General features: G+C 50.1%; 1 protein-coding gene and 1 long non-coding RNA gene across 7 annotated transcripts in view; one reads left to right on the top strand and one right to left on the bottom strand.

Moving 5' to 3' along the window:
• The window catches only part of ZBED4 (zinc finger BED-type containing 4), a 34,869-nt gene extending 31,442 nt beyond the window's left edge, over positions 1–3,427 (bottom strand). The window contains exon 1 of the mRNA XM_078076769.1: positions 3,288–3,427. The gene's annotated coding sequence lies outside the window, so the exon portion shown is untranslated. The remainder of the gene's footprint in view (positions 1–3,287) is intronic.
• Positions 3,428–3,665: 238 nt separating this feature from the next.
• LOC118534122 (uncharacterized) lies at positions 3,666–20,839 on the top strand. Of its 6 annotated transcripts, none has more exons than XR_013449401.1 (8): positions 3,666–4,191; positions 4,518–4,578; positions 5,263–6,196; positions 7,584–7,741; positions 9,191–9,387; positions 17,076–17,192; positions 19,120–19,175; positions 20,469–20,839. It is a non-coding gene; the product is annotated as an uncharacterized LOC118534122 (long non-coding RNA). The 6 variants fall into 6 exon arrangements; XR_013449402.1 differs by adding an exon at positions 19,581–19,714 and having other exon boundaries at positions 3,666–4,578; XR_013449404.1 differs by adding an exon at positions 4,834–4,909 and having other exon boundaries at positions 3,666–4,578.
• Positions 20,840–21,562: the final 723 nt, after the last annotated feature.

Here is a 21,562-nt window from a genome sequence, read left to right as displayed (position 1 = left end):
GCGGTGGGCCAGCAGGGGACAGCCCACCCCACCCCAGGCTGCCATCAGCGGTGAGGGGCTCTGTGAAGTTTCTTTTCTGAAGCTCCATCAGGAGCACAGGCTGCTGCGGACCCAGAGGTACCCACGGGACTCGGGCTCAATCAGAGGGGTCAGCCTCTCCACCGCACTGATGCTTCGTCCTTGGGGCCTCCATCTGTGGCCCCAGACCCCTCAGGGTTGGACTCCCTCTAAAAAGAGGTCTTCCTGGAACATACTTCTCAAGCAGAAACTGCCCATCACCTCTGTCTACACCTGCCTGTACTTTTCCTGGGAGCACTCGCTGGGCCTTTTTCTTTGGTTTAAGTCTATTCCCAGGATCGCTGCTTAGGTTCCCTGAGGGCAAGGCCTTCTTTTCCAAAACCACTGCTGCCCGCTGCAGACAGAACCGTGGTCGGTACAGAGCAAGAGGCCAGAATCCTCACAGAGTCAAGCACCTGTGTCTCCCAGGACCCTCTGCCTCAGAAACAGGGAGCACGAGAAGGAGAGGCTTTGTTTTCCTCCTAGCAGTGCCTTCCGGAATTTGAGCCACCAAAAGCACATTATCAAATAATTAACAAGGAAGTGATCTGAGCCATTTCAGAGTGAAGAAACATCTGGGTGCTGGAAAGTGGGGTGAGGGAGAAGGGCAGGAAAGACAGGGGTATAAAGAGGGTGAGCCCCTGGGAGGGGCGTGGACTGGAGATCTGTGGAGTCCCGACACTGCAGAGGCTACGGGACGGCCAGGGCCAGAGGCACACTGTGACTCTTTATGCAGCTAAACTCACTGAAACACAGAATGTAAATAAGAAAACGGATTCCTACGGCTTATGTGCTCAAGCCCTGAGATTTAAATAGTGCCTTAAAAACCAAATAGTAATGAGAAGAACGACAGTCGCAGACTCGAAGCTCTGTGTTCTGTGCAGAGAAGCTCAGAAGGAAAGAGAATGCTGGTAAGGGAGAGCCATCTGAGACTCTGGCGCCATGTCGGCACCGTGCCCGCCATCGTTCACCTGCTTCCCTCCCCTCACAAGGCAATCCTCCCGGGGAAGAAGGAAATCAGACCAGAGTTCACAAGCCGAAGGAGCGGAGGCCAGGCAAAGAGAAGCTGAGAACGCAGAGGGAAGCCAAGGCGTGCACTGACCATGACCACCGCCCGCCTGCTGCACGAGCCCCACCTCCCAGCGCGCTCACTCTCCGAAGTCTGTGCTGGACAGGGCCTGAAACGCAGATGCACACATTCCGTCCCCTCAGTGATACCGCACAGCAGCTTCACGGCACAGACACAGAATTCAACCAACTGCCCTCACAATGTATTTTAAATCTTCTCCAGGGTGCTAGAACATTCTTTCCACAGTGTAACTTACTTACAAGCCTCCCTGTTTGCACGTAGTGACATTAAAGGAGAGCAGAGTCCTCAAGTCCAAAATATCAGGAAGAACCAGAGCAAACAGTGTGTGCGGAGGGGACGGCTGTCAGGTAATCACCTGTCAGGTAGACTAAGAGTCCCAGCTTTCTTCCAACACAGGGGATTAACTCTGTCCTTTGAGACGTTCTGGATTCACAGAACATGTCTTACCTTGTGCTAGATCTTGTACTGAGAAAACGTAAAGCATGACAGGGGATGACCTGCGTAAGGGTCTGGGGAGGTGTGTGTCCCTGCACCAATGTCCCACTGGAAGCTCTCAGAGTAGAGTCCGACTGCCGTGAGACCTTTCATCTCAAAAGGTAGCTTTGTTTAGTGACCAACTGAAATCTGGCTTATTCATAGTACTTTTTTAAAGACTCCAACTAAATCCTTTCAAGTCTCCTAATTTTATCACCATGATATAGACAAAACAAATATTAATATTTCTATATAAAAAGTCACAAAGGATGCCCTTGCTAACAAACCTGCCTCATTAAAGTCTGAAGTGGATTTTTTTTAGAAGATTTTATTTATTTATTTGAGAGTGAAAGTGTGAGCACAAGCAGGGGGGAGGCAGAGGCAGAGGGAGAAGCAGGCTCCCCGCTGAGCAGGGGGCCCGATGTGCGGCTGGTGGGGCTCGATCCCAGGACCCCGAGACCATGACCTGAGCTGCAGGCAGAGGCTTAACCATCTGAGCCCCCAGGCGTCGCTGAAGTGGGTTTTGTAAAAACTATGCACTTGATCTAGTCAGCGTTAACTTCAAAACAAATAACTTCCCTTTTTCCCCTTACAAAGAGAATGCCAGCAGACGCTGCTCCCGATGGCCCAGCCCGGCAGTAACCTGCTTCCAGAGAGGTGCACGTGTGCACGGAGGGTCACCCCCACACCCGAGCAAGCACACGGGCCGCGGCGGGGCCGGGACGCCCTCCAGCAAGGGGGCGGGGGGATGCGGCTCACAGAAAAAGGGCGAAAGAAGACACACCGATGGCCGAGTTTGGGTCTAGAAGAACGACTACGATTGAAAAGCATGTGCAATTACACTTTGCAACTTGGCTCACGTCTTATCCATGGCTCCTGAACGGCGGCACCCCGACACAGAGACGACAACCAACGAGCTCCCAAGCATGTGCTTCCTGAGGCATTTAAGGGACGCCGCTGGCTGTCTCTTCCTGGAAAGACCACTGAGGACGAAATACATCTAGGAAACAGCCCCAGAAGCAATTTCTAAGCACCTCGCAGCAGCGGCGGCGGACAAAGTGCCTGGAGGAGACTCGAGGAGCCCCAGCACCCCAGCCGGGCCCCCCAGCACCTGACCCCCGGCCCCCGACCCCAGCACAGCAGCCCGGCCCGGCCCCCCAGCAGCCGGCCCCCCCGGCCCGGCCCCCCTGCCCGCGGCGGCGAGGGGCGGCGGGCCGCACCAACTTTCCACCACTTGAGGTGTTTTGTCAACAGAATGCTGCCGTCCGGAAAACGCTTCTTGGGCGCGACCTGCCCGGCCCCGCCGCGCGCCAGCTGTCAGCCGGGGGCCCCGGGGGCGGGGGCGCGGGCCGGGGGTCCTGGGGTCCGGGCCGGCCCAGGCGCTTCGGGCCCCGCGGCCGAGTCGGGCGGCCGGGGCGGGGTCCAGGCCACGGGAGGCCGCGCCCGCGCCCCCGAAGCCGCCCCCGGCCCGGCGCACACAATGTCGCGGCGACCCCGGCCACCCCACCCCACCCTCCCGGCCCCGCGGCCCGACCCCGCCTCGCCCCGCCCCCCGGCCCCCTGCTCCCCCGGCCCCGACCCCCGACGGCGCGCCAGGACTGCCGGGCCCGGGGCGCGAGCTCGCGGCCGAGGCAAAGCCCGCCCCGGCCGCCCGCCGTGCACTCACCGCGGGCGCGGGGCTCGGGGCGGCGCGGCTCCCGCCCGCCTGCGGACGACGGCCGGCGCGGGCGGGCGCTCCCATTCATTAGCCGCGGCTTTGTCTGCCCCCGCCGGCCCCTCCCGCCGCCGCCGCCGCCCGCCGCCCGCGACGCCGCCGGACGCTGCGCCCCTCCCAGGGCCCCGCGCGGCGCGGGGCGGGGCCGGGGGCGGGGTCGGCCGGGCGGGCGGCACCAGGGACCCAGGCGCCGCTGACGGGGCGAGCCCGGGCCGAACGCGCAGGCGCGGTCTCCGTCCCTGGGCTGGGTCGGGCCGGCTACGCAGGCGCGGCCCCGCCCCCGGGCCGGTCCGACCGCGCAGGCGCAGTCCCCGCGGGTGGGCCCCGCCCCGGGCTGGTGCGGACCAGCCTTTGAGGCGCGGATCCCGCACGCCGGCCTTTTCCCCGGGCCCGGCCAGGCCGGCCGCGCAGGCGCAATCTTCGCTGGCCGGCCTGGTTCCGGGCCCGGCTGGGCCGACCGCGCAGGCGCAGTCCAGGCGCGCCGGCCCCGGCCCCCCCTCCCCAAAGCCCGGGTAGGCTGCCGGGTGGGCAGCTGGAGGGTCTGCGGGCGGTGGTTGGGCGCGCGGTAGCTGCGGCGCCCCTGGCCCGGCCGTTGGCGGCGTCCCGCGCGCGCTTGCCCGGTGCCCAGTCCGCCCGGCCGCGGGTCCCCGGAGCCACGCGGCGGGGAGCACACCTGCTGCGGGCGTGGGGCCGAACTGCCCGCGGGGCCCAGGGCGCCCACGGCCGCGGGACGCGCAGCACCGGAGCCCGGCTTACCCAGCAGCAGCGCGAGTGTCTTCCTTCGTGCACCGGAGCTCCGAGGGCTGCTGCAGCGTCGTGCTGGCTGCATTTAAGCCCTTAAGTCTAAGAAGATAAGGTGCTTCCATGCGCGGCCTCGTTCACTGGACCACAGGGATTAAAACCTAAGCCCTGTGGGGGCCCGGGAGAAAGACCCTCATGCGGTGACCGCACCCGGAGGCCTCAGGGTGGTGGGCTGGGGCTTCTCAGCCGCCGTTCGGCGGGGGGGGGGGGGGTTGGCCAGCGGCCGCAGGTGCTGAACACGCGGGGACTCGGGCCCTCTAAAGTGTATGCACAAATCTGGACGTTTAATGTACAATTTCCTGATACAAACTTGTGTGTCGACCGACCAAATTGTGCAAACTAAATTTGGCCCAGAGACCCCTCCTTGTCACCCTGTTTTAGACTACAGCTGATTTTGTATGAAAATGAGACAGGTGTTCACCTTACACGTCTTCATGCTTAGGTAAGTAGCCGCTCACTCAGTGACTGGCCTGGGGCGGTGAGTCAGGCTGTGCCCCCTCCTGCCCAGCGCCCGCCATGGCTCCCTTCCCCCCCTCCCACCCCCACGGGTCCATGACCCTCTCCTCCCGGAATGCACCGTCTTGGCCCACTCACTCCGCTCCAGCCTCAGGGGGTGGCTTCTGTGACTGAGCCAGGCAGACGGGACTTAGGACTTTCACAAACCCCTATAATGTACTTGCTTGTTATCAAATCTCAGTGGCAGCGGACTGGTTTTGTTGTTGTTCTCACTGATGGATCCCACCTCCTAGAGTTCTGCCTGGCACAGAGTAACGGTGGGTGCTGGCATATAGCTGGGGGGGCAGCATGGTACTATGGCCACCGTCCAAATCCAACCTGCCACCTGTTTGTGGTTATTGGTTTGTTGTTGTTTTTAATTGCCCTGAGCTAAGAATATTTTCTCACTTTTTAATGGCTGGGAAAAAATCGAAATAGTAATATGTCATGACGTGTGAAAATTATATGAAATTGGGATGTCAGTGTCCTCGTGGAGTGGACTGGAACACAGCCGTGACCGCTCACTCGTGCGCTGCCTACAGCGGCTTTCCCAGCAGACAGGCCGAGTGGGGGAGTCCAGCAGACACGTGACTCTGACAGCTAGGAATGTTTGCTACCTAACCCTTTGCAGAAATCCCGCTCTAGATGAATGAACAGCCTCCTACCTGGTCCCTGCTGTGGTCACCTGTCCACTGATACCTTCGGGGGGCTCCCTGTGTCACTCAAAGCCAGAGTCCCCGCAGCCGTGGTGAGCGGGCCCACACCGCCCTCCCTCCCTGACTTGGCTCCAGCTATCCCGTCCTCCGTGCCCCACCTCAGGGCCTTGGCCCTGGCTGTCCCCTCCACCTGGAATGCTCTTCCTCAATTGTCTGCCTGCCTCACCCCTCACCGGTGCAGATCTTGGCCCAAATGTCACGATACTGACCATTCTCTATAAGGTAGCGCCCCTCCCCTCACCCCTGTCTCCCAGCTTCATTGTTCTCTGACAATTATGGGGCCAGCCTCACTAACTACGATAAACACTCCGGGAGAGCGGGGCCTTCTCTGGTGTGTGTATCGATGTATCGTAGCCAGCATGAGAAGAGCAAACACGTCCTAAGTCTTGGCAGAGTAGGTTGATTGAGTCCCCACGACTGCCGGGCGCCAGGCTAGGTGTGGGCATGAAAGGTTCCCCTAGCAGAATGGTAGCAACCCTTCCCAGGTGCACCCTCCCTCCTGCACCTTCCACGTCCTGCAGGTTGGCCAGGTGTGGCCTGCTCTGACCCCTCCCAGGAAGGATTTTGTTGTGTACGTAGGGTGGCCATGCAACCTAATGCCTGAAAGGAGCACATGGAGCTACTAATCATGAAGCCAGACTGGCATAAACTGGGACTATCTCAGCGAGTCACGATGCATGGTGGCCCTATTTGAGAGCTGTGTCCATTCATTTGACAAATCTTTGACGAGCACTTTCCACCCTCCTGTGAGACTGTGGAGGGATCACAAGGTGACAGGGTGGTGGCAGGCGGACGCCAAGCCTGGCAGGAGGCTGCAGCTGCCGGGGTACAGTTGGGCACTGACACCAGGTGAATCCAAAGGCTCTGGAATCCCCCCCTCCCGGGTACCCCCCTGCACTGTGATCCCCCCACCTGGGTATCCAGTATCCCCCCCCTCCCGGGCACCCCCCACCCGCACTGTGATCCCCCCACCTGGGTATCCAGAATCCCCCCCCTCCCGGGCACCCCCCCCACCCCGCACTGTGATCCCCCCACCTGGGTATCCAGAATCCCCACCCTCCCGGGCACCCCCCACCCCGCACTGTGATCCCCCCCACCTGGGTATCCAGAATCCCCACCCTCCCAGGCACTCCCCCCCCCGCACTGTGATCCCCCCACCTGGGTATCCAGAATCCCTCCCCTCCCGGGCACCCCCCCCACCCCGCACTGTGATCCCCCCACCTGGGTATCCAGAATCCCCACCCTCCCGGGCACCCCCCACCCCGCACTGTGATCCCCCCACCTGGGTATCCAGAATCCCCACCCTCCGGGCACCCCCCCACCCCGCACTGTGATCCCCCCACCTGGGTATCCAGAATCCCCACCCTCCCGGGCACCCCCCACCCTGCACTGTGATCCCCCCCACCTGGGTATCCAGTATCCCCACCCTCCCAGGCACTCCCCCCCCCCGCACTGTGATCCCCCCACCTGGGTATCCAGAATCCCCCCCCTCCCGGGCACCCCCCCCACCCCGCACTGTGATCCCCCCACCTGGGTATCCAGAATCCCCACCCTCCCGGGCACCCCCCACCCCGCACTGTGATCCCCCCCACCTGGGTATCCAGAATCCCCACCCTCCCAGGCACTCCCCCCCCCGCACTGTGATCCCCCCACCTGGGTATCCAGAATCCCCCCCCTCCCGGGCACCCCCCCCACCCCGCACTGTGATCCCCCCCACCTGGGTATCCAGAATCCCCCCCCTCCCGGGCACCCCCCCCACCCCGCACTGTGATCCCCCCACCTGGGTATCCAGAATCCCCACCCTCCCGGGCACCCCCCACCCCGCACTGTGATCCCCCCCACCTGGGTATCCAGAATCCCCACCCTCCCAGGCACTCCCCCCCCCGCACTGTGATCCCCCCACCTGGGTATCCAGAATCCCCCCCCTCCCGGGCACCCCCCCACCCCGCACTGTGATCCCCCCACCTGGGTATCCCCCATCCAGGTATCCCCATCACTGCTCTCCCAGGACCTCAAGCCTCCTTGGGGTGGGTGCAGCCCAGAATGGAGGCTCCAGCCCCCAAGACCTGCAGGAGGAAGTGCCTTGCGGCGTTCCATTTTTGCAGCGTTTGCATTGTCAGTTTGTCCTGTTAGAGGCCAGAGAACTCCAGGCCCCTGATGTAGACACGTGGAGGTATCCCCACAGTTTTTCTCTGGGGCGCTCATGGCCGGGAGTGACCTCCCTTTTTTGCACTAGATGAGCTATAAGGGCCTGCACTTCACTGCTTCAGGAAAGCCCGCCACGCAGCCCTGGAACCTCAGAGCTGTGCCAGATGGTCCTTGTCTTGGTGCCGGAAGGGACGTTGGCGTCAGGATGAGGCCAGCCAGCCTGTGGAGTGAGGCGGCCAGAAACAGGCAGGTGTGGGGGTCCCTGGCGCAGACCAGGTGTGCAATGAATGCTGGCACCTGCTGCCCATAGCTGATGTCAGGGCAGGCGACCCGGCGTGCCCAGGGCCACCGGCCAGCCCCCAGTCCCAGCCCTGCTGCTGAGATCTTGGGGCTTCCCTTTCCGCACCTGAGAAGTGGGAAGACGGTAGTGAGGGAGCATGAGGATGGTGTGAAGCATCCACCAGAGCCGCCACGCCTCCAGGCCTGCTCCTCTGCTCCAGAGTGGACAGAGCCTGTCCAGGTGGAGGCCCCGAGGGTGCAGACACCCAGCTGGCAAGAAAGTGAGGCCAAGGAAGCAGCCGGGAACAACCCCCGGGTGCTTCGTTGGGGTTTGGCCCTTCCTGGGGTGGAGAAGAGGGGACTGAAGGAGAGCTGGGGATGACTGTCAAGAGCACTCAGGGTGTGGGCGGCACTGAGGTGATGGTCCACGCGGAGAACCACGGCATCTCCGGCAGGCACCACGGGCCTGAGGAGGGAAATACACGGATCGGTGAGGGACAGGGGACAGGGGCTACAGTGGGGCACCAGCCAGCAGCGAGGACCTCAGCGGAGATGGACCGGCTTTGGGGAACCCTGCCAGCAGTGGCTGCCAGGAGGGGCCTCGGCACATCTGGGCGAGGGCTTGTGGCTGGGATGGGGTCCTTGGGAGGGAGCACACGGAAACCAGCAGACACCAAGGCCCTGGGGCAGGCACCCGCGACTGTGTGCGTGGTAAGCCGAGCAGGGAGGGCCAGACCAGGAAGGGGCTTGAGGGTCTGCTAGGGCTGGAGTGGGCTGGTGACCGGATGATCCCGGTGGGGTGGGGGGCGGGGGGGAGCGGCTGTGTCTGCCGCTGGATGGAGCTGATGAAACCCGGGAAGCGCCCTTGGTGAGAATGGGGGTGGGACGCCCAGGTGAGAGCAGGCCCCAAACGGTGCAGCGGGTTCAGGTGGATGAACATGCTGGCCCTGGCCTCCCGCACGGAGGACGCCAGCCTGCGGCCGCGGGTTCTATTGTATTTTCCAAGGTGGAAATGGCTGTGGGGTTTATGGTCATAACTAGGATTGCCAGATTTAGCAAGTAAAAGTACAAATATTGCATGGGACATCTTCATACTAAAAAATTATTTATCTGAGTTTAAAATTTAACTGGGCATACTGTAGTGTTTCTAGCAACCGTAATCATAACAGAGATGCTATTCTCCATAAACAATCCAGCCAACACCAAAATAAAGAAAAGGTGAGAACTACCTACAATCCCACCCCAAAAGGATAACTTGGAAAACAAATTAGACATGTATCTTACCTGGTTTTATATACAAGCTTGCAGATTAAAAAACAGAAAAGACTTTACTATGTGTACTCTTTTCTAACCTATGTTTTCACTTGACAAAGTACCCACTTACCTGTATCCATACCACTGATTATGGCTGCACAGGTTCATTTCTGACAGCTGCTCGATGCCGCACAGCGTGGGCGAGCGCACAGCCCAGCGGAGGGTCCCAGCTGTGTCCAGCTCCCCGCGGGGAGCCATTCTCAGAGAAGTCCACCTGCTCTGACGCCCTGGCCAGTCCCTCAGTTTCTTCAGAAAACATTCTTTGCAGTGCCGTTTTTTCAATTGAAAATTTTATGGAGGTAATTATAGACTCATGTGATTCCAAGAAATAATGCAGAAGGCTCCCTTGTACATGTTAGTTTTACCCAAAGGTAACTAACCTTTTTTAAAATGATAGTAGGAGGGGCGCCTGGGTGGCTCAGTTGGTTGTGCGTCCCACTCTTGGTTTTTGGCTCAGGTCATGATGTCAGGGTCGTGTGTGGGATCGAGCCTCGCATCAGGCTCTGCATGGAGTCTGCTTGAGATTCTTTCCCTCTCCCTTCCCGCCCTCTCAAATAAATAAATAAAATCTTTAAAAATAACTAAATAATATGATAGTAGGAGAATCACAGCCAGGGTATTGACGCTGGTATAGTTCACTGATGTTGTTCCAATTTCCCCAGTTTTACTTGTACTAGTGTGTGTATTAAATTCTGTACGTTAGGGGCGCCTGGGTGGCTCAGTCGTTAAGCGTCTGCCTTCGGCTCAGGTCATGATCCCAGGGTCCTGGGATTGAGCCCCACATCGGGCTCCCTGCTCAGCGGGAAGCCTGCTTCTCCCTCTCCCACTCCCCCTGCTTGTGTTCCCTCTCTCGCTGTGTCTCTCTCTGTCAAATAAATAAAATCTTAAAAAAAAATAAAAACATAAATAAATTTTTGTTTTTTAAGTAGGCTCCACGACCAGCATAGAGCCGTTGGGCTTGAACTCAGACGGTGAGATTAAGACCTGAGCTGAGATCAAGAGTTGGACGCTTGACCAACTGAGCCACCCAGGCGCCCCTCATCCTGTACATTCTTAACACCCAAGCTGGTTCATGGATCCATAGTCAAGATGCTGAAGAGTTCCACCAAGGATTGCTCCTGTTCCCCTTTTAGAACCACGCCCACCTCTCTCCTGCCCCTGCCCTGTCCTGTGTTCCTGGCAACCACTCATCTGCCCTCTATTCCTAAAATTGTGTCATCTTAGTCTTGCACAAAGGGAGTCACGTAGCGAGTAACCTGCTGGGATTAGCTATTTTGCTCAGCGTAACTCGCTGGAGATCCACCCAAGTTGTTGGATGTCAATAGTTTGTTCCTCTGCACTGCTGAGTGGTGCTCCATTGTGGGGGGCACACCATGTTTCCCTTCTCACCTGCTGGAGGACATCTGGGTTGATTCTGGATTTGGTCCATTACTAGGAGAGATGCTCTGAATATTTGTGTGCAGCTTTTGGTGTGAACAGAAGTCCTCATTTCTCTGGGACAATCGCCCAGGAGCACAATGAGGTCACGTGCTGGCTGCATGTTTCATTTTCAGAGCAACTGCCAAGCCATTTTCCAGAGCGGCCGCACCATCTTGCATACGCCCTGACGGCGTGCGAGTGGTCCAGTTTCTCCACATCCTCACCAGCATTCGCTGTGCTCACCACCTTTTGTCTTTGTCGCTTAGTTTGCATCTCCCTACTGCCCAACGACCCTGAACATCATTGCATATGCTCTTGCTTGGGCTATCTCTTCCCATCTGTTGGCGAGATGTTATGTGGATGACTTATTTTTTGACTCTTGTGTTTTGAGAGTCTATATATTCTATCTCTCAGTCCTTCGTCAGATGGGTGGTTTGCAAACCTTTTCTCCCAGTCTGCAGCTTGTCTCTCCAACCTCTCCACAGGCTCATTCCGAGCAGAGGTTTCTGATGTTCATGAGGTCTAGTTTAGCAATATTTTCTTTTATGATTGTGTCTTTATGTCAAGAGCTTTTTGCCTAGCCCTAGATCCCAAAGATTTTCTCTTATTTTTCTCTAAAAGCATTATATTTTTAAGTCCATGATCCATTTCAAGATAAGTTTTGTATAAAGTGTGAAACCCTTAGGTTGAAGTTCTTCTCCCCCTCCCCCCCCATCTCCTCCTCCCACTTCCCATCTTTCTTTCCTCCAGGTATCTAATAGCTCCAGTGCAATTTGTTGAAAAATCTATCCTTCCTCCATTGAAATGCTTCTGCGTTTGTCAAAAATCAGTTGGACATGTTTGTGTGGGTCTATTTCCAAGGTCTCTATTTTTTCCATTGATCTGTGCTTCTCTCCCTCTGCCAATACTGTGCAGACTTGATTACCATAGCTATAACGTCTTGAAATCGGGTAGACCAGTTCCTACCGCTTTCTTCTTCTTTTCAAAATTGTTATAGCTAGAATTGTTCCTTTGCCATCCCATATACAGTTTAGGATAATCTTGTCTGTATCTAAGAAAAATCTTGCTGGAATTTTGATAGGAATTGCGTAAACTTGTATATCAATTTGGAGAGAATTGGCATTTTTACTATTTTGAGTTTTCTAACCATGAAAATGGTATATCTCTACATTCATTTAGATCTTTGACTTCTTTCATCGCATTTTATCATTTTCATTATACAAGTTCTATACATATTTTTTAGATTACTCTTAGTATTTCATTGGCCCTTGAACCATTGTAAATGGTTGTGTTTTTAATTTCAGTGTCCTTGTGTTGATTGCTAATAGTTGTGGTAGAAGCAAGAAGAGCTGATGTTGCAGATGAAGTCAGAGGCAGTCTGCTGGAGAAATCCCTCTCACCTGGGGGAGGTCTGCCTTTGGTGCTATTCAGGCCTTCAGCTGATTGGATGAGGCCCACCTACATTATAGTGGGCAATCTGTTTTACTCAAAGTCCACTGACTTAAATGTGACTCTCATCCAAAAACACCTTCACAGAAACAACCAGAATAATGTTTGGCTAAATATCTGGGCACCGCGGCCCAGTCAAGTTCACACATAAAATTAACCATCACAGTCCTCTTAATACACTTTTGATGTCTGTAGGTCTGGAGTGATGCCTCCTGCTTCATTCTTGACGTTAGTGATTGTCTTCTCTCTCTTCCTTCTTTGTCAATCTTGTCTGAGGTTTGCCAACTTTATTGACCTTTTCAAAGAACTAGCTTTTTCTTTCCTTGATTGTCTACTTCCAATTTCATTGATTTCTTTTTTTTTTAATATTTTATTTATTTGGCAGAGAAAGAGAGAGAGAGAGCACGAGCAGGGGGGAGGGGCAGAGGAAGAGGGAGAAGCAGACTCTCCGCTGAGCAGGGAGCCTGATGTGGGGCTTGATCCCAGGACCCCAGGACCACAACCTGAGCTGAAGGCAGATAGTCAGACTGAGCTACCCAGGCACATTTTTTTTTTTTTTAAGATTTTATTTATCTACTTGAGAGGGAGAGAGAGAGAGGGCACATGAGTGGGGGGGGGGAGGGACAATTTCATTGATTTCTACTCTTACTTATATTATTTTCTTTCTCCTTCTTGCTTTGGGCTTATTTTACTCTTCTTTCTGTAAGTACTTAAAGTGGGAGCTTAGATTATTGATTTGATAATTTTCCTCTCTTCTCAGATATGGATTTAATGCTATAGGTATCCCTTTAGCACTGCTTTTGTTAGGTCTCAGAAATTTTGATATATTGTATTTTCATTTTTTTCAGTTCAATATTTTTAAAAATTATTTATTTTAGAGAGAGAGAGAGAAGGAGAGAGAGTGCGGGGAGGGACAGAGGGAGAGAGAGAATCTCAAGACTCTCCGCTGAGAATGGAGCCTGACACAAGGGCTCAGATCCCACGACCCCAAGATCATGACCTGATCTGAAATCAAGAGTCGGATGCTCAACCGACTGAGGCATCCAGGCAACCCTCAGTTCAATATTTTTGAATTCCCTTAAGCTTTCCTCTTTGACACATGGACTATTTAGAAGTTTATTGTTTAGTTTCCAAGTATTTGGAAATTTTCCCATGGTCTTTCTGCTGTTGATTTCTAGTTTGATTCTGTTATAATTAGAGAACATACTCTGTATGATTTAAATTCTTTTAAATTTGTTCAGGTTTGCTTTGTGACCCAGGATGTGGTCTATATTGGTTAATATTGCATGAGTGCATGAAAAGGATGTGTATTCTGTTGTTGTTTGGTGGAGTGTTCTATAAATGTTTTTAGATCCCATTGGTCTCTGGTGGCATAGAGTTCTATATCTTTGTTGACTTTCTGTCTCCTAGTTCTACCAGTTGCTGGGAGTGGGGTGTGGAAATCCCTGATTATAATTTTATTTTTTGTAATTTTAGATGTGTATTTCTCCTTTTAACTCTATAATGTTTTGCTTTATGTATTTTTAAACTCTGTTATTTGATGCATACACATTTAAGATCACTGTGTCTTCCAGATGGATCGATCCCTTTATCTTATGTAACGTTCCTTTTTGTTCCCAGTAATTTTCTTTGCTCTCAAATGTAGTTTATCCAATTTTAATATACAGTATAATAAATAATAAGACAGCATATTATATACATTGTAATACATAATAAATAATATACCATGGCCACTCCTACATTTTTACTAATATTTGCAATATATATCTTTTTTCATTCTTTTATTTTTAAACTACCTACATCATTATGTTTGAAGTGAGTTTCCTGTAGACAGCACATAGTTGGGTTGTATTTTTTTTTTAAAGATTTTATTTATTTATTGAGAGAGAGAGCATAGGTGTGGGGGGAAGAGGGTGGATAGAGGGAGAGGGAGAAGCAGACCCCCCTGCCAAGCAGGGAGCCCTATGAGGGGCTTGATCTCAGGACCCCAAGATCATGACCCGAGCTGAAGTCAGACACTTAACCAACTAAGCCACCCAGGTGCCCCAGGTTGTATTTTTTTTTTTTTTTTAAGTAGGCTCCATGACCAACATGGGGCTTGAACTCATGACCCTGAGATTGAGAGTTGCATGCTCTGCTGACTGAGCCAGCCAGGCATCCCAGCTGGGCTGTATTTTTTTTAATCCATTCTGACAATCTGTATGTTTTAATCAGTGTATTTAGACCATTAATATTATTATTTTTTTATATATCAGGGCTTAAGTCTGCCATTTTATTATTTGTTTTCTGTTTATTCCCTCTATTTCTTATTCATCTCTTTCTCTTTTCTTATCTTCCTGTGAGATACTTAAACACTGTTTAGAATTTTGTTTCAATTTTTTTATGTGTTTTTGTGCATAATGGTTTGTATAGCTTTCTTAGGGGCTCTCTTAGTATTATACTACACACACAAGTTGTCAGAGGCCACTGACTCCGTTTTAGTACTTGGAGTGAAGCATAGAAACCTCACTTCCACTTAGCTCCCTTTACCATCCCCACTTAAAAAAAGTATATATATAATTGTTTAAATTATTTCCTATATATATTTAGTGCCACATCAGATAGTCACAAGTTTTGCTTCAGCCATGCAATATAATTTAAGAAACTCATGATAAGGATGGTCCACTACACTCACCTCTATTTTGCCCACTCCTTTGTTTTTCTTTCCTTCCTGAAGTTCTAAGCCATCTGTTATCACTTCTTTTCTCTTTGGAGATTTTCCTTTAGGTGCTCTTTAAGGGTAGTCCTGCGAGGGTCAAATTCTTTTGTTTTTTTGTTTTTTTTTTTTGTCTGGGAATGTTTTTATTTCTCTTTCATTCCCGAAGCATGTTTTCACCTGACGCAGAATCATGATCCACAGCTCTTTCCTCTCAGCATCTGAGAAATATGCCGCTTCCTCCGGCCTCTGTGGTTTTCGAGAAAAACCCACTGTTATTCCCATGGTTCTACTCTTACAGGCAATGTGCTGTTTCTCTCTGCTTTCAAGATTTTTTTCATTGTCATTAGTTTTCAGAAGTTCAATTATTGTGTGTGGTACAGATTTCTTTGAGTTAATCTTATTTGGCATTTGCCCAGCTTCTGGAATGTGTAGGTCTTCTGCCAAATTTGGGAAGTTTCTGCCATTAGCTCTTCAAATATTTTTTCAGCTTCACACCCTTTCTTCTCTTTCTGGGGTCCAATGATACAAATTTAGATCTATTTTTTTTTATATATATATATATAGTCCCATGGGTTCCTGAGGCTTCATTATTTTTTCTCCAATCTCTTTTTTCTCTATTGCTCAGATTGGGTAATTTCTGTTGTTCTATCTTATGGTTCATGGATTCTTTCTTCTGTCATATTCATTATGCTGTTGAGCCTCTGTACAGTGAGTTTCTTATTTTAGTGTATTTTTCAGTTCCGTAACTTCCATTTGTTTTTTCTTTGTTTCTGAGAGTTTCTAGTTTCTCATTTGTTTTAAGGTAGTTTATAATTACTTGTTGAAGCATTTTTTGTGATGGCTGCTTTGCAGTTCCCATCAGGTAATTCCAACATCCCACTCACCTCAGCATTCGCATCTGTGGATTATTTTTTCTTACGTCAAGTATGAATTTCCTGGTTCTTGGTATGACAAGTGATTTTTAAAATTGTAATCTAAACAGCTTGGATATTATGTTAGGAGACTCTGAATCTGATTTAAACCTTCTATTTTAATAGGCAGTCATCCTGTTTCGGTGCAGCACATCCTGGCCTACTTTTGTGGGTTGTGGTTCCAACGATAGTTTAGTTTTTAGAGCCCCTGAATTCCTACTCTGGTCTATTTTGTTCATGTGGTGCCACTGAAGCTCCCACTTAATTCTGCTGATGCTGTCTGTGGGGACAGAGGTGATTCCCTAGGCTGCCCAGAGCTGGTAGGTGGCTGTGCAAAAGGATGGATCTGTGGGAAGGAGAGTACTTCCTAATCTCTGCCAGTTCCCCCAGGGGAGGATAGTTGGGCTCCCCTCAGCTGCTGGGGGGAGGATGGGGAGACAGTGGGCCTGGGCTGCCTTCTGCTGGGTCGGGCATGGGAGACTCCAGGCTTCTGTGTTATTCCTCAATCCCAGGTCCCCAGCCAGACTCCCTCCCTTTTCCTATAATTGCTGTATTATTTCCTGGTTTTAAAAGTTGTATTCAGTTGGATGAGCCGGGAGAGATGAGTCCACATCATCTACTCTTAAACCAGAAGTTTCTGGTGTTACTCTTTATTTTTACTTATGTAATTATTTCTTCAATATATTTTTACAACAGCTTTCTTAAGATATAATTCACATACCATACCATTCCACTCATTTAAAATGTACAATTTGGTGGTTTTTAGTATAGGCACAGGGTTGTGAAACCCTCACCACAGTCAATTTTAGAACATCATCATCCCCAAAGAAACCCCAGACCCATCACACGTCGGTCTCCATTTCTCCCTTCCCTGAGGCCCTGGCAACCACTAGTATGCTTTCTGTGTCTGTAGATTTGCCTGTTGTGGACATTTCATATAAATGGGATCATTCAGTGTGGCCTATCGACAGCTTCCCCTTTGCATAATGTTTTCAAGATTCCTCCACATAGTGCATTTCAGCACCTCGTCCCTTTGTGTTCCATTCATGGATATATCACATTCGATATTCCTGAGTCGATGGACATTGGTTTATCTTCACTTATTGACCATCGTGAATAATACTGCTACGAATCTTCATGAACAAGTTTCTGTATGGACATGTGTTTTCATTTCCCCTGGGTATACGACCAGGAGTGGAATTTCTGGGTCATATGGTAACTCCATGTTTAACATTTTGGGAAACTGTCCAACTATCTTCCAAAGCAGCTATACCTTTTTACATTCGCTCCAGCAACATCCTCCCCAACACTTATTATCTGACTTTTTGATTCCAGCCACCTAGTGGGTATGAAGTGGTATCTCTGTGGTTTTGATTTGCATGTCCCAAATGACTAATGATGTTGTACATCCTCTCATTTGCTTATTGGTCATTTGTATGTCTTTTTGGGGAAATGTCTACTCAAGTCCTTTACCCATTTTTAATCTGGTTGTTTGTTTTTTGGTTGTTAGGTTGAGGACTCTGGCTTTTATTCTGAGAGAGAGGGAGAGCCCCTGGAAGGTTCTAAGCACAGGAGTGGCACTATCATTTGGGCTGCTGTGTCGAGAAAGAAGTATATAGGTTCACAGGTGAGACAGAGACTAGTCGAGAAAATCCAGTTGTGAGGCGATCGTGACCGGCCCTGGGGTAGCAGCAGAGGAAGTGGTGACACGAGGCTGTTCTAGACACGTTTTGGATGGGGAGCCAACAAGATCTGCAGATGGATCAGATGGGCTTACCCAGTAAACATGAAGTTACCATTTACTGAGAAGGTGGATTAGTATCCTATGGCTGCCATAACAAAGTGGCCACAAACTGGGTGACTTAAAATAACAGAAACGTATTGTCTCGTAGCTTAGGGGCCAGCACTCCCTCTGAAACCTGTGGGGCAGGATCATCCCCTGTGTGTGCCAGCTCCTGGCGGCGGTCAGGCTCGGCCTTCCTTGGGCTTACAGCGGCATCCTTCCAATCTCTGCTTCTGTCCACATGGCCTTCTCATGGTCTGTGTGTCCGTGTGCAAATTTCCTTGGACACCAGTCGTTGGATAAGGACCCACCCCAATGACCTCATCTTACCTTGACCATCTGCGAAGAGCCTATTTCCATGTGAGATCCAGTTCACGGCTACTGGGGATGAGGATGTCAACATATCTTTTGGGGGACACAATTCAACACATAACAGATGGGGAAGGCAACAGAGGAGAAGTTTGGGGATGAAGGCCAGGAGTTGAGTATCAGGCATGTTAAGTTTGAGATGCCCATTAGACATTGTAGAGGGATGCTGAGAGGCAGCTAGATGTAGGGACTATAAGACATTATTTTCAAAAAGTTAAAAATATGACTCTACAGCTCTAAAGTGAGGATGTGTCTAAGACTAAATAATTAATGAGGAAACCAGCATGATGGTAAGGTTCGTTCAAAAGACTGAAGATGGGGGGCCTGGGTGGCTCATTTGGTTAAGCATCTGCCTTCGGCTCAGGTCATAATCCCGGGGTCCTGGGATCAAGCCCCATGTCAGGCTCCCTGCTCAGCGGGGGGAGCCTGCTTCTCCCTCTTCCCTGTTTGTGCTCTCTCTCTCACTTTCTCTCTCTCAAATAAATAAAATCTTAAAAAAAGTCTGAAGACAGAAGGAAGTGTTGGTAGTAGCTGAAGACAAGCTTGCTTGAGCAAGCTTGCTAATTTAGATTAAAAATTGGTTAATGATCTACAGAGCCATAAAATGGCAACCTCTTCTAATTGTAATATTTTTTTTTACCAGACAAAAATAATTTCTATCATTTACTACTGGACAAAATTCATTTGCATTGCTATCAGACAGGGATCATTTTATCTAGCTGTTTTCTACAAGTTAAAGTCTACCCTTAATGAGTTATAAAAAAATCATAATAGTAAATGGCAGCGAAATAGGTGCACAGTCTTGAGAATATAAAAAATTCCCTTGGCAGGTCTGCTAGACAACATTTAGCCTCCCACCAAAGGACCCACCACCATCCCTTTACCCATTCTGTTTTTTTTTTTTTTAAGATTTTATTTATTTGAGAAAGAGAGAGAGCATGGGGGAGGACAAAGAGAGAGAGGAAGAAGCAGACTCCTGGGCTGAGCACGGAGCCCAACACGGGGCTCGATCTCACGACCCTGAGATCATGACCTCAGCTGAAATCAAGGGTCAGGAGCTTAACCGACTGAGCCACCCAGGCACCCCCTTTAACCCATTCTTAAGTTTTGGAAAATTTTTATTGACCCCTCCTTATGATGATAAATTATCTGCAAAGGTTATTCTTGACCACAGAAAGCTGGGTCTTCCTGGTTTGGAACTGATTTCATCTACACAGGTGCTGTAGAAGTGGTAATTAACCTGTATGAGCCTCCTTGTTGGGCTGGCCCATCTAAGTCATATCGTGTTACCCAATGATCAAGTCCAGAAAATCAACTTCTGTTTGGAGATGTCATCATAAGGAATGTGGGGTTGAGCCTCTATTATGCCTGAGATTTCTCTCATTTGCTCTTCTATTCCTAGGTTAGGAAACTGAACCAAACTAATCTCCCTCTGATTTGCCTGCAGTACGTAGACAGGTGGGTAATTTCCTATCTTCTCAAGGACATGGTGTCTGGCACACTTCTTGCTTTCCTTACTACTTGTAGGACTAAGACCTGGTATACCATAGGACAGGAACCTGAGTAGGGTGGGTCTGAGGGCTCTGTGGGCATTGATTCAACACGGATGCTGCCACCCTCGTTCCTAAGGTGGGTGGGTCACACTGAATGCAGTCTCAAATGTGACACCCACATAAGGTCTTGGTTGCACAATTTCTCTAATTCTGGTAAAAAAGAGGACTGATTTTTTATTGAAACTATGAAAATAACTAAATTTCTATTGAAAGAGTCACCAAAAATGATTTTTTCCGTGAATTCTGAAGTGAGAATACCGTTTAAAGAATGTTGTGTTTGTTTACGGAAGCACAATCTACTATGTCAAAGGTTAGAGGTAGATCAAGCACAAAGAAAAAGGATTTCATCTGACTTTTGCTAGAAAATAGAACATGAGAAAAGAACACCGGTGCCCTCTCCTTGCCTTTGTCAGGCTCAAGTTCTCAGCTGCACATCTTTTAGAGGTACATCTTAATGGAGGCGGGGTATGGGGTGGTGGTTGAGGTCTTGGGTCAACTCTCTGGCTGGTACAGCCTCAACACACAGTGGAGATTGAGCGAGCTACCAGGTGAATGCACAGAGGCTTTTCATTGTTGAAAAAGAGTTCTATAGAGAGGACAGAATGAAATCTGTTGGACTGGAATTGGAGCTGTCAGCATGAACTTTAGCTTTATTAATAGATATCAGAAAGAAGATACGGGGTCTGTGCACATACTTGCATGTATATTTCCTAGCTCACTCTGTTGAGTGTAAATGGAATCACTTTCAATTATAGTCTTGAGTTACTGCCGTTCAGCGTTGAGTCTGAGATTCGGCCACATGGCTCCAAGTGGTGCAATTCATTCATTTAAGCTGTTGTGTGCTATTCCACTGCATGGATATACCTCACTTTATTCATTTTATTGTCCAAAGACATTGAAGGTAGTATTTTTGCTATTAAAAACAATGCTGTCTAATGTATGGGGATTAACATAACAATAAAAAAATTTAAAAAAAATGCTGTCTTGAACACTGATTCACGTCCCCCATGAACAAGTGCAGGTTTCTTCGGTGTATGTTCAGGCATGGACTGGATCTAGGAATACATATCAGCTTAACCCTAGAGCTGGGAATCGGTGTGCACATGTGGCAGCTTGCATTTTCTCTAAGTGCCCACAACTTCTCCCATACCACATGTCCCTTCCTCTTAAAATGTGACTTTGACACTCGTCTCCACAGAGGGCAGAGGTCGGTGTCTCATCTCTCCAATCTGGACGGGCTTGGGAACAAGTGATGCTTTGTGACTTCTGGGGCTACAATATGAGAAGTGATACAGTTCCTACCTGGTTCTCTTGGAACTCTTGCTCTTGGAACTTGGACACCATCCTGCTCAGTCCACAGCTGGAACCAGCCTACCGGACACATGAGTGCACCATCTTGGACGTGGGCCCTCCAGCCCCCAGTAGGGATACCCTAGACAAGCAGCGCCTGCTGAATCCTGAATCCAAATAGGAGATCCGTGTGCAAAAGGGAAGATTATTGTTGTTTTGAGCTACAAAGTTTTGCAGGTGGTTTGTATGCAGCAATATATAACGGATACACATGTCCAACTTTCCTGGGTAATGCCTTATTATTTACCAAGGGAATTGAACCACAGGACATTCCCGCCAGCAGGGTATGCATATTTCAGTTGATCCACCTTCCTGTCATCCCTGGGTTTCACTTTAACATTTGTGCTCGTTTGGTGTGATTTTAGTTTGCATTTCTAAAGTTACTAGTGAGGTTACTGGTCCTTCCATGTTCTTCTTTGCAAGGAGCCTGGTTATGGATTTTGTCCGTCGTTCTATTGGCTTGTCTTTTTTTCTGATGGATTTGAAAGGATTCTGGACACTAATCATTTGCAAGGTATAGATGTTGCAAATATCTTCCAGTTTAGTTTTTTTTTTTCCATCCTCTTTACAGTCTTTTGAGGAACAAAAGTTGTAGGATACATACTTTCCATCCTTTTATTTTCAATTTCTCTGTAACATTTTTAGATTTTTTTTTGTAAATAGTAATGATGTATGCCATTTTGAGAGTCTCTTTTAATAGATTTAGTCGTGTTTGTGATTACACAAATGCTTGAATTTCTGTCATTTCATACTATATTCCTTATTTATCATGCATTTATCTTTTTCTGCTTTTTGTTGATACTGCCAATCTTTCTTCGTTTCAGCTTTCCCCCAACTTCTACCAATTCTAAAATCCTCTAAAAGTACAAGAACTTTAGTGTGCTTTTTCCTTCTTGCTCTCATCTCCCCTTGCCATATGCCGTGTTGGGCTCATCTGGGATT

The sequence above is a fragment of the Halichoerus grypus genome, chromosome 6 (genome assembly GCF_964656455.1).
Source record: "Halichoerus grypus chromosome 6, mHalGry1.hap1.1, whole genome shotgun sequence".
Taxonomy (NCBI): Eukaryota; Metazoa; Chordata; class Mammalia; order Carnivora; family Phocidae; genus Halichoerus; species Halichoerus grypus.
This window is presented reverse-complemented; position numbering and strand designations above follow the sequence as displayed.